Source organism: Oncorhynchus tshawytscha, linkage group LG01, assembly GCF_018296145.1.
Source record: "Oncorhynchus tshawytscha isolate Ot180627B linkage group LG01, Otsh_v2.0, whole genome shotgun sequence".
Lineage (NCBI taxonomy): Eukaryota > Metazoa > Chordata > Actinopteri > Salmoniformes > Salmonidae > Oncorhynchus > Oncorhynchus tshawytscha.
The window spans coordinates 53,165,506-53,179,451 of record NC_056429.1 but is presented as its reverse complement, the minus strand read 5'-3'; the positions used below and the strand labels follow the sequence as shown (position 1 = coordinate 53,179,451).

The 13,946-nt window shown below is 43.3% G+C and overlaps 1 protein-coding gene across 3 annotated transcripts in view; it reads left to right on the top strand.

Annotated features, from left to right (window-relative positions):
* The window catches only part of LOC112253060 (inositol polyphosphate-5-phosphatase A-like), a 185,894-nt gene that overhangs the window by 134,085 nt on the left and 37,863 nt on the right, over positions 1-13,946 (top strand). The window lies entirely within an intron of this gene.

Below are 13,946 nucleotides of genomic sequence, written 5' to 3'. Positions count from 1 at the left end.
CCACACAATGGCCCCTCAAATCAGTGCCTCTGTTCAAGGTGTGGGCATTGTTCATTTAGGAGAAGCCCCGCTCTCTCAAAAGGGAAGGGGAATAGGAGTGGGGAGGAGGGAGGTGGGCGGTTGTTGAATGGAGGGGTTTTGCTCAAATGGTTCAGGAAAGACTTCATCCTGTGAGGTGAAGTGAGAATGGCCTTTTGAGTGGGGAATGTGGTTTAACCATCCAACCACTAGGGGAGGAATTAAATAGAATACTTTATTGAGTGCAGCAACCAACTAGTCCTGTGCCAATGGGACTGGGAGAGCTCATGTTTTTCCTCAAGAGATTCATTGAATGAGGATGTGGTTTCAGACTGCTGAGTTGTGTGTGACCATATGATGTACTGTATATATCACATTGATATATTGCATTTTCTAATTCTCCGGTGGTACATTGGATTCCACAGAAGTAATTGGTGCACATTAGAGCTGCTGATCATGTGAGAATATTATAAGTTGCTTTGGAGATAATACAGTAAGCCAAGGTCCCAAGTCCACAGCAGCCACAGTCTGAGAGGGAGGAGGGAAGAGTAGATGCCTGAAGAATTATCAGAGAACACTGAGACTATTGAGAAAAACTGTGAATCAAAGTCACTCGACCCAACATCTAGTTTACCTCGATTGAGGAATATGATGTGGTTAGCATGACTGTGATCATGAAATGCAAATATCGGGCGTTAGTTTGATATTACAGCTACCGCTGAGACATAGTCATTGTTTAAATTTATTTTTTGGCAAGTCAGTTAAGAACAAAGTTTTATTTACAATGACGGCCTACCACAGCCAAACCCGGACGACGCTGGGCCAATTGTGCGCCACCCTACAGGACTCCCAATCACGGCCGGATGTGATACAGCCCGGATTCGAACCAGGGACTGTAGTGATGCCTCTTGCACTGAGATGCAGTGCCTTAGACCGCTGCACCACTCGGGAGCCCATTGTGACCATAGGTCCACACAATAAGTGACGTTTTCAACGAAAATCACAAAAGTAGGATACGGAAGCAATCTTTCCACATTGAAAGCAGTTCAGCCAAGTCTAAATTCAAGCATCAACGATACACGTAGTTTACTTTTTTTTTATTGTAACTGTCCAATTGTTGTGAAGGATGAATATTCATGTCAGAGGAGGCTGATGGGGAGGAGCTATAGGAGGACAGGTTCATTGTAATGGCTGGAATGGAATAGATGGAACGGTATCAAACACATAATACATATGGAAACCACATGTTTGACTCCGTTCCATTGATTCCATTCCAGCCATCGCAATGAGCTGGTCCTCCTATAGTTCCTCCCACCAACCTCCTCTGATTAATGTCATAAACCATGTTTCCATCTGACATTTTTATGCGAGGGAAAGTACGTTGGGTAAAGAATGTCACAACAGTCCAGATGGAAAAGCTATTTTGTTGACAAAACAAAATACACTAGACAAGGTGGGATATTTTTGTGTCTAATTATGAGAGAAATGCCGCTGGACACCCTTTTATGCGCAAATATTGATATAATAATCATCCGATCGAAGTGAACTTGGAGTCTCGAGATTATATGTTGTGTGGTCCACCCACTACGACTTCGGGAAAGCAATGCAGTTTATTAGGCTACAGATGAAATAAGTTACGATGAACATGCACGGTGATGAGCTTGATGCTCCTTTCCAATAACTATAGAGGGTCTTATTCTGGTGACATGATTGATGCTTGGCTGCTGTTTGACAATAAAAAATGGTCTTGCTCTTTTGTCCATAATAATCTCATCATGTAGGCTATTCCCGAAATGTATCTGCAAGCTGTTGGCTAGAGCGCACGTGCCAAGACCATAGTGGGTACATTCACTATATAACAACAACAAAAAATGTAATATATATTTATTTAGCAATCGGGCCTGCGTCCTCCAAAACGTGACCCGGCAAACCGCACTTCTTAACACCTGCTCGCTTAACCCAGAAGCCAACTGCACCAATGTGTCGGAGGAAACACAGTTCAACGAACGACCGAAGTCAGCCTGTAGACGCCCGAGCTGCCACAAGGAGTCACTAGAGTGTGATGAGCCAAGTAAACCACCCCCAAACCCTCCCCTAACCCGGACGACGCTTGGCCAATTGTGCGCCTCACTATGGGATCGAACCCCAGGCTATAGTGATGCCACAACACTGCGATGCAGGGCCTTAGACCGCTGCGCCACTCGGGAGGCCATAAAAAACCTTTAGTAGAGTTGAAAACGCAAAGGAAACCCAAGGTAATTTGACCGTAAAAGTTATTTTTATGTGCACTTTTTCATCACACCCTGCACACCGAAATGTATATTTTTAACTAGTATGCAGTAGGTTGATAATGATTTCACCAAAGTATGTTGTATCAGACATTTCAAACAACATTCCCAGCTAATGAGAAAACAGTCACGGTATTTAATTTAAGGGAATGAACAAGATTTAACAATGCAACCGTGAGGCTAATTTTAAGTGTTTGTTTAAAAATAAATAAATAAATACATCTATACCCCAGTACGACCTACGTGACCACAGTGAAATGGGGGTCTAAAGTACAAAGAGTACCTCAGGAAGTCAGATCTGTGGTCCGTGAAGTCCCTTCCACCACCACTCTCTATTCACTCACTCACTCACTCACTCTCACACACACACACACACACACACTTTCTCCTCGCACACACTTACTCATAAGCCCCTCTACTTTCTTTTACTCCTTCCTAAGAGGTCCTCACACTCACCCTTTTAACGGGATAACACCAAATGCTGATGACATCATCCAAGGGGCTCGGCTTGTTAAAAAGGCAGCATTCTACTCATATAAACCCGTCCAGTGCGGAGCTCACCGGTTTGATTTAATGGTGACCTGTACTATATGTGGTTGTGGAGGGCCGCTGTGATGTCACCAGTAAACAGATGAGTGTAGTCTCCATGTGGCTCTCTAACTCCCAGCCAGCGGCTATGTCAACCCTATAATGACAATTAATGTCAGCTGGACAATTAGTGCACATTGGGACTATGCTTTACTGTAGATTGGCCCTGGTGGATCGATCGGCCCTGCTTATCTGGAGATTGATTCAGATGTAGGCTCTCTCTCTCTCTAACACACACGCATGCACTCACATATACACTACCGGTCAAAAGTTTTAGAACACCTACTCATTCAAGGGTTTTTCTTTATTTGGACTATTTTCTACATTGTAGAATAATAGTGAATACAAAATAACTATGAAATAACACATATGGAATCATGTAGTAACCAAAAAAGTGTTAAACAAATCAAAATATTGTTTATATTTCAGATTCTTCAAATAGCCACCCTTTACCTTGATGACAGTTTTGCACACTCTTGGCATTCTCTCAACCAGCTTCACCTGGAATGCTTTTCCAATAGTCTTGAAGGAGTTCCCACATTCCCACGAACACTTGTTGGCGGCTTTTCCTTCACTCTGCGGTTCGACTCATCCCAAACCATCTCAATTTGGTTGAGGACCTGGCCACCACAAATCACCCAACATCTGATGCAGCACTCCATCACTCCCCTTCTTGGTAAAATAGCTCTTACACAGCCTGGATGTCTGTTGGGTCATTGTCCTTTTGAAAAAAAAATGATAGCCCGAACCAGATGGGATGGCGTATCACTGCAGAATACTGAGGTAGCCATGCTGGTTAAGTGTGCCTTCAATTCTAAATAAATCAGATTGTGTCACCAGCGAAGCACCATCACACCTTCTCCTCCATGCTTTATCACACCTTCTCCTCCAAGTCTCTTCTTCTTATTGGTGTCCTTTATTAGTGGTTTCTTTGCAACAATTCGACCATGAAGGCCTGATTCTCTTCTGAATAGTTGATGTTGTCTGTTACTTAAACTCTGTAAAGCATTTATTTGGGTTGCAATTTCTGATGCTGGTAACTCTAATGACCTTATCCTCTGCAGCAGAGGGAATTCTGGGTCTTCCATTCCTGTAGCGGTCCTCATGAGAGCCAGTTTCATCATAGCGCTTGATGGTTTTTGCGACTGCACTTGAAGAAACTTTCGAATTTCTTGTAAATTTTTGGCATTGACTGACCTTCATGTCTTAAAGTAATGACTGACTGTCATTTCACTTTGCTTATTTGAGTTGTTCTTGCCATAATATGGACTTGGACTTTTACCAAATAGGGCTATCTTCTGTATACCAACCCTACCTTGTCACAACACAACTGATTGATTGGCTCAAACGTATTAAGAAGGAAAGAAATTCCACAAATGAATTTTTAAGAAGGCCCACCTGTTAAATGAAATGCATTCCAGATGACTACCTTGTGAAGCTGGTTGAGAGAATGCCAAAAGTGTGCAAAGCTGTCAAGGCAAAGGGTAGCTATTTGAAGAATCTCAAATATAAAGCTTTAGAACAAGGGTTTTTCTTTAATTTTACTATTTTCTACATTGTAGAATAATAGTGAAGACAAACTATGAAATAACACATATGGAATCATGTAGTAACCAAAAAAAATGTTATTAAACAAATCAAAATATATGTTATATTTGAGATTCTTCAAAGTAGTCACCCAAGACCTACCTTCAAGTGCAGTCGCAAAAACCATCAAGCGCTATGATGAAACCTGCTCTCATGAGGACCGACACAGGAACGGAAGACCCAGAATTACCTCTGCTGCAGAGGATAAGGTCATTCGAGTTAACTGCACCTCAAATTGCAGCCCAAATAAATGCTTCACAGAGTTCAAGTAACAGACACATCTCAACATCAACAGTTCAGAGGAGACTTTCTGCAAAGAATCCACTACTGAAGGATACCAATAAGAAGAGACTTGCTTGGACCAAGATACGCGAGCAGTTGACATTAGACCGGTGGAAATTGTCCTTTTGGTCTGATGAGTCCAAATTTGAGATTTTTGGCTCCAACCGCTGTGTGTTTGTGAGACACAGATATGGTGAACGGATTATCTCCACATGTGTGGCTCCCACCGTGAAGCATGGAGGAGGTGGTGTGGGTTTGCTCTGCTGGTGACACTGTCAGTGATTTATTTAGAATTCAAGGCACACTTAACCAGTATGGCTACCACAGCATTCTGCAGCGATATGCCATCCCATCTGGTTTGCGCTTAGTGGGAGTATAATTTGTTTTTCAACAGGACAATGACCTAACACACCTCCAGGCTGTGTAAGTGCTATTTGACCAAGAAGGAGAGTGATGGAGTGCTGTGTCAGATGACCTGGCCTCCACAATCACCCAACCTCAACCCAGTTGAGATGGTTTGGAATGAGTTGGACTGCAGAGTGAAGGAAAAGCAGCCAACAAGTGCTCAGCATATGTGGGTGGCTACTTTGAAGAATCTCAAATCTCAAATATATTTGTTTATTACTTTTTTGGTTACTATATGATTCCAAATGTGTTATTTCATGGTTTTGATGTCTTCAGTATTATTCTACAAGGTAGAAAATAGTTTAAAAAATAAAGAAAAACCCTTGAATGAATAGGTTTGTCCAATCTTTTGACTGTTACTGTATTTCTCTCTAGTTGCAATACACAGCTACACTGCTTCGCTCTGTCTGAGTGTAATCATGGACACCCGCTGCAATGAGAATAGCCACCAGACCCTCCCCTTTACCCATCATGCCCTGCGGGTGGTTGTGGTTGAGTCTCCTGTGTGTGTGGTGTTCTACACTCCAGGCCCAATGTCCTATACCCCATTGTCCCAGGGTTGGACACAGGTGCCGGATTCCTGTCATGCTTGTGCGGCAGGATCAGTAACCAGAGGCTGTTGCCAGCTCCCCTCCCAACTGGGCTCTCCATGAATTGTGTCCGACAGAGGGAATTGGCTTCAATTGACCCCCATTCACTGGGCCTTTCACTGGGGGACAAAGGACACAGCCAAGTGGAGACTAATGCTGGGGTTGAGCTCCCTGGAGGTGGTCTCCCCAGTGTCATCGCTCTGTCCCTGGTCCTTTTCTCCTGCTCTGACTGGCCAGGAGAGGTGCAGGGAGAGGTGGGCCCAGCCAGGGAGATATGGAGGAATGAGGCTGCCCAAGCACTCGTGGGTGGATGTGGTAGTGGGTGCCCATTTTCCAATTGTATGCCATTTCACTCTGTTTACTGCTTGAAGTCTAACCACTGCATTCTTAATGGTGCACTGGGCTTTATGTTTTATTTTACCTTCATTTAACTAGGCAAGTCAGGTAAGAACAAATTCTTATTTACAATGACTGCCTACCCCGGCCAAACCCTAACCCGGACGACACTGGGCCAATTGTGCGCCGCCCTATGGGACTCCCAATCGCGGCCGGTTGTGATACAGCCTGGAATCGAACCAGGGTCTGTAGTAATGCCTCAGCACTGAGATGCAGTGAGCTCAAAGTTGTCATGGTTCCAAGGAGAAAAGTGCCTATGTTCCTATATTACTGCTGTTTTAAGTAGATACTGTCCTGAGTGTGTACAGTATGTTTGAGAGAAGGTATTTGGAGCAGAGGAACCACCTGTGTGTTGAGACGGTCCGGCAGAGACGAGGAAGAAGAGATGCATGGGATGTACGGGACCCCTGGGGACCAGTGGCGGTGAATCACAGAGGCTCAGTGACAGGCCCAGGCTCCGTGCCTGGACTCTCAGTATATTTAAAATCCCTCCTAATTAAACTTTATAGAATGTAAATTTAATATCTGCAGAAATTGTGCGCTTCTGGCCGGCCCCTCCAATTTAAGGATTGATGGAGGTCAGCGCGGAGGTTAATTGCTGACTTGATCTACTGTCCCCATGACATAGCTTGTGCCTGTTTTTAATTGGAGTTTATCTGGCCGCTACATGGGCAGATTTCATTAGGCTTGCGGCCTCTCACCGCGCCACAGCTCCCTCTGTGATGGAGATCCCGGTTTGGAGGATCTGTGGAAGTGTTCGGTAGAGCCCCCTACCTGTGGCTAGAGAGAAGAGCAGGAGGGTGGCAGGGGTCGGCTCAGGCATCAATCTTCCTGCTTTGTCCTGGGCCTTTCCCTCACTTGAGCAGCATGACATTTAAGGTGGGTCTGTTGACTAGGACCCACTCCAAATGAATGTTGTAAAATTCTCATTAATGACAAGCAGGGTAATAAATATTACATACAGTCGTGGTGCTTTACAGCATATGGCCCATGCCAGGGAAAAGTGTGACGGGGGTGTGATTGTATGTGTGATTCTGTTTTGCATATTCTAAACATATTCTCAATACAGTGTGCCTCTACACTAGCCTATGTTGAGGTGTGTGTGTGTGTGTGTGTGTGTGTGTGTGTGTGTGTGTGTGTGTGTGTGTGTGTGTGTGTGGGCATACATGGGTGTGTGTGTTAGTGATGCGCGGGTCAGCTGTTTGTACACCTGTACCCAATTGCTCATAACCAATCCGCATGGACTCCAGTCGCAAATTTGATGATGTGAGACTCGACTTGATAGAAAAGAACTTGACACTGATGACTTGAAATGATCTGGTCAGATTTTGTAACGTTTTGTCACTCATTTGAATTATGAATTACTCTCCATGCAGTCATAGATAGTAGCAGCAGCACACTCGGCCCTCTGATTGGACCAGCAAACTGCCGTTCAACACGTCAGGAGAGCTAGCGCAGTGTTTCTCAGTTGGGAGAAGGTTTTGTGGGGTTGCAACTCACCAGTGTGAAACTGAATGGGAAAATATATTTTTTAGAAATATTTTAATAGGCTACAAATAGTCTACCATTTGTAGTTTATACAGTTGAAGTCGGAAGTTTACATACACTTAAGTTGGGGTCATTAAAACTCGTTTTTCAACCACTCCACAAATTTCTTGTTAACAAACTATAGTTTTGGCAAGTCGGTTAGGACATCTACTTTGTGCATGACACAAGTAATTTTTCCAACAATTGTTTACAGACAGATTATTTCACTTATAATTCACAATTCCAGTGCGTCAGAAGTTTACATACACTAAGTTGACTGTGCCTTGAAACAGCTTGGCAAATTCCAGAAAATTGTGTTATGGCTTTAGAAGCTTCTGATAGGCTAATTGACATCATTTGAGTCAATTAGAGTTGTACCTGTGGATGTATTTCAAGGCCTACCTTCAAACTCAGTGCCTCTTTGCTTGACATCATGGGAAAATCTAAAGAAATCAGCCAAGACCTCAGAAAAACAATTGTAGACCTCCACAAGTCTGGTTCATCCTTGGGAGCAATTTCCAAACGCCTGAAGGTACCACGTTCATCTGTACAAACAATAGTACGCAAGTATAAACATCATGGGACCATGCAGCCGTCAATCCGCTCAGGAAGGAGACGTATTCTGTCTCCTAGAGATGAATGTACTTTGGTGCGAAAAGTGCAAATCAATCCCAGAACAACAGCAAACAACCTTTTGAAGATGCTGGAGGAAACCAGTACAAAATATTTTGACCCCTGTGAATGTGATGAAAGAAATAAAAGCTGAAATAAAAAATTCTCTCTACTATTCCTGACATTTCCTGACATTTCACATTCTTACAATAAAGTGGTGATTCTAACTCACCTAAGACAGGGAATTTTTACTAGGATGAAATGTCAGGAATTGTGAAAACTGAGTTTGAATGTATTTGGCTAAGGTGTATGTAAAGCTTGCAGTCATCAAGAATCAAGTCGACAATCTACTTGCAAATCTACTAGCTCAGACTGGGAAAATACGTTTTGAATGGTCATCCAACTCGGAATTCCAAGTCGGGAACTCTGTTCTCTTTCTAGAACTACGACCTGAAGAACACTAATGTCATGATTCGACCTTGTTTTTGCCGAGTTCCCAGTTGTCTTGAAAGCCCCATAAATCCAGAGGATGCCAGACTTTGACAAAATTTCCCAACAAAGGACCTGTTCAGGTGAGCACAGCACACCGAGTCCAAATATGTATTGTATGCTGCGGCGTAAATGATGTAATATGCCACGGAGATATGAATACTGTTGCTAAGAAAGTAATACTATGTTGTGTAGTAAGCTGTTAGTAGCCCATGTGCCTCACCCTAATAATTTTGTCCCTTTTCCACTCATAATTTAGCCTACTGTTCTGACTTGGTGGTGCACATGTAGCCTATAGCCTGTTTTAGAGAGATGTCATCAAATATTGTAAGAGCTTTCATTGTCTGCTTATATGCCCCCTTTATTTATCCTACGGTTCTGACTTTGTGTACAGGGAGAATACGGTAAGAACAGCCCATGTTCTGAATTCTGTCGCTGTACATTTCAAAAGCGCTGAACAAATAGTTAAATTGACTGCGTCCGTCCTAGCCAGCCATATCAACTATGTTTTTTTTTAAAGGTAGTAAATGAGGCTGAATGAACTGTTTCGCTGCCAGACAAAGGCTCTGCTGATCGCCAGGTGTAACAGTGGTAAAGTGTTGGGACTCTGCTGTTGAGACAGCTTTATGTAGACCCTAACAGTTTGTGGGCACCATTTGTCACCATTATAGTCCAATTAATGTATTGTTTAGTGTTGTGTTGTGGCTTTGCTGGCATGCATCTAAAATATTTTTTTGAGAGTGCCCCACCAAGATTTACACGCTAAAATCGCCACTGGATCGGCCTAGATTTATATTATCCATATAAAATACAGTTTAGAAATCTACTACAGAGGCATCTTTGCCCGAACAATAATAGACTACCTGACAATTTTATTGATGATTTTCATATTTTTAATAGGCCTAGTTTAGGTGGCTACTGGCCATATAAGATAGCTGTAACATCGCACTGCCTTCAATATTATGGGATGAAGATCTTACACATTCTGATGAATTAAATACAGTATTTGTGAGGAAGAACTTGGCAACGAGTGTTCCGCGGACATGCAGCCCTCCATGGTGATAGTGTGTGGTGCAGAAAGACCATGCTTTCCATCCCATCCTCTGCTGCATACAGGTTGGTAGGCCGTATGATTCTGCTTGCTCTGAAATCCAAAGAAGTGCCATTGTATCCCTACCTGATATTGGCTGCTAACATGAATGACTTTCTGCTCAAAATGCAGGTGTAAAACGCAGTTTATTTCTGTATCTGAAGTTTTGAAAATGCTTTGCCGTTTATGGCTGTAATGATAGGCTACATTTGCGCAGCCGCTGCTTTTTGGGGTTTGTGTGTCAAGAAGTTCAAGAACCACTGAGTTAGCGAACAGATTGCTGATTTGCTTGTGCATCTATTGGATCAGGTGCAGCTCAAATGTCAAATTGTTGGGATAAAGGATTGCCATACTCCTAAAATGGTTTGCTCCTAAAATGGTTTGCTCCTAAAAATGGTTTGGTGATCAAGAATATTAACTGTTTACCTTGCAAGCTCACCAGCAATGGGGCATCGAGCACCAATTACTAGCATTGGCCTACTTGTCTTTTGTTATGTCAAAATAGCTTGAAGTGTATCATTTAGTTATGAAGCTTGCATTTGGAATTTGTTCAAATGAATTATTACTTAATCAAAATATGTTGTAGAAAAAAATAATGAAAAGGGCAGTGTGGTAGACTCGATAAATATACAAATATTTGTAGTTGAACAAATCATAGCATTTGTTTTTTAAACTTGTGACTCGACTTTATCTTGGAATGCACGACTTGGATTTGACTCAACCCGTTCGTTCTACTTGGGGCTCAGACTTAAGAGTCGGACCTTGTGACTTGAGACTTGCTTGTGGCTTGATTAATAGGGACTTGATCCCACGTCTGATATGTGGTAAATGAAAATTAGGCCCACACTCGACCCTAACCCGCAATTATAGAAAATGTGCTGTACAGTCAGAGGGCTGAACGATTTTTTGACAGGCCTTTGTTTCTGCTTAGAATTTCCGACATTTTGTTTGGCTATTTGTTAGTCAACTCGTCTATAATTAGATACATGCAGCATCTCTTCTGTCATTACTTGTTGCATTGGAAGACTATGTAAACCCTTGCTCACCAGAATGTCATAAATCGATTGAACGAATGCGTCAATGTAGTTAACATCGGTGAAGTTTGTTTTCTCTTTCTGCTTTAAATTAAAAGCTGTTAAAATGACCCAAAATGTTTTTTTTTCTTCAGTTCGGCTTGGATGCATATTTTATGTGGTTGAAATACTATCTGTTTTTATGATGCTGATAAAGATAGCACCGCCACCTTTACAGATGGCCTGGAACTGCACATTCATTCTCTCAAGATGCTGAAAGATAGAAATCATATTTCTCCACTCCGAGTCAGAATTTTTGGTGTATCATTTTACTGCAAGAAATGCTTAATTCTGCAGGAGTTAATATTGTATTAGGATATGTCAGAGGTAAGTTACAGGTTTTAACTGCACAAGTACAGTGAAATGCCTTACTTGCAATAGACCTACAGTATTCAGATTTCAGTTAGGCTACTATTCCATTTAACCCATCTGAACAGTAAGTACAATTCCCTTGACGTGCCATTTTGAAGTCCCCATCTTGTGACTGTCAAATTTTTATAACACATAGCCAGCACTGCTATCCTCCCCATTTACCACATAGCCAGCACTGCTATCCTCCCCATTTACCACATAGCCAGCACTGCTATCCTCCCCATTTACCACATAGCCAGCACTGCTATCCTCCCCATTTACCACATAGCCAGCACTGCTATCCTCCCCATTTACCACATAGCCAGCACTGCTATCCTCCCCATTTACCACATAGCCAGCACTGCTATCCTCCCCATTTACCACATAGCCAGCACTGCTATCCTCCCCATTTACCACATAGCCAGCACTGCTATCCTCCCCATTTACGACATAGCCAGCACTGCTATCCTCCCCATTTACCACATAGCCAGCACTGCTATCCTCCCCATTTACCACATAGCCAGTACTGCTGTCCTCCGCCTTTTACCACATAGCCAGCACTGCTGTCCTCCCCATTTACCACATAGCCAGCACTGCTGTCCTCCCCATTTACCACATAGCCAGCACTGCTATCCTCCCCATTTACCACATAGCCAGCACTGCTATCCTCCCCATTTACCACATAGCCAGCACTGCTATCCTCCCCATTTACCACATAGCCAGCACTGCTATCCTCCCCATTTACCACATAGCCAAACCTTTCCCCAACATTACCACTACTGTTCTGGCCTTCCCTTCTATTTATTTTTAACTCTCCATTTCACATCTTTTCTCTTATTGAATTAAACTTGTCCTTTTTTTGTCCTCAGTGCATTGATAACTTTTTCTGCTCAAGTTATTGAAAGCATTTTAAGCGTTTGCCAATTGGCGTGTATTTCACACGTTACGGTTAGGCCCTAAAGCTTAGGCTTGCTACACACTAACAGCAGTAAAATAATGAAAGAAAAACCTCAAATGTATGTAGTCTATAGATATGAACTGCACAAGAATTATACATTTGTGCATTGTTTTCTCTTCATTCAACCCGCCCGCCCCCACCCACCCTCCCACAATATTTCATGACCCTAAACCCGCCCGCCCTGCGGATATAACCGCAGGGACTATGGGTTATAAGTCAACCCGCGCATCACTAGTGTTTGTGTGATTGCTTGCATGTGTTCTTCCATGACTGTAATAATGTATTTATGCCTTCGTGTGATACATACACATTACTCTTCAAATTGGCTGGAAAGAGTCATTTAGGGTTGTTGATGCATACTGTCTTTTGATGCATACTGCCTGTTTCTGGGTAAATAATATTCACTGCCTTGTCCCTTTTTGCCACTCCCTTTGATTAGCGTGTGTGCTAACGTGGGCCCTGCTATTAATCAAAACCGAGGGAGTGTAATTAAGTGTACACTACATTAGTCAGGCTAATTAATTTTGGGGGCCATCCATCCGTTAGCCACTGGGCTAGCACTGATTGGGCCTCTGTTCCGGGGGACCCTGGACACCAGGGACTGTGGGGACTGTGACCCTCCTTGGCTGCCGTCACACACATGCACATGTGTACCCACACACATGCATATTTAAGTGATTGAGCACACACACGCATTTTCACGTCTTTGATCACACACACACACTACTGCCTACTATGTCCCCAAATCCCACAGCAGGTGGGAGTTTCCTACTTAACCAAACTTAACAAAATCTCATCACATACACAATGTTGTGATACATTGAGAATCTCATTGTATCTTTTAGCAGCACCATCTTAGGTTTTTTAACCCATGTTATCACTGACAATGAGGACTGCAGTAATCCAAAAATAGGGATTACGAGATACATTTGTGAGGTCGTCATGATACAGCCTCACCTTGTCACGTGACTAAATGTTGATTCTCGATCAAGTTTTATCAGCTCGTATCTCAGACAAAGATGTGTCTATATGAAGATAAACCTTCATGATCTGGGTAATTCATCACAGAGGCCCCATTATATGAGAGAGAGCCCATCTGGATAGAGTGAGATTATTCCCCCTGGGACAAAAGAGCCTGTTTTCTCCTCTCCTTCTTATTCCTCTGTTTGCTTGCCATGCTAATGGAAACACAGAGCGAGAGTTCAGTGACGAGGGAGGAACTTGAGCGATGTCGCTTTGATCAGGACGCCATTCCGCAATAAAAAACACTCTGCAAATGAAGAACAAGCAGTGGCTTCTGTTGGTCCTCCTCATCAACAACCGCCTCATCATCAACAAGAGCTGCAGCCATTGTGTTACTGGCTGGAGCTGCTGGCAGCTGGGCCGGCCATGCCAGGGGTAAATGACATGGTGTGACAGGGGGTGAGGGCAGCGCCTGGCACCAGTGGTCACCCACCGCACCCCTCAGACCGTAGCGTTGTGGCCTCTCTGGTCCTTGGTTGGCCTGGGCCGTAGCCCCATTGAACCCTCAGTCAATGATGCCACACCTGCTAGTCACTCGGGCTACCCCACCTTCTTAGTCTCTAGTGGGGCTTTAGTTCTCTCATTCGCATTTGATCATTTATGTCCTCACACACTTCTCTCACACTTTTTTTTTCTCTCATCCCAAGTTTCTGCTGGCTCACTCACTCA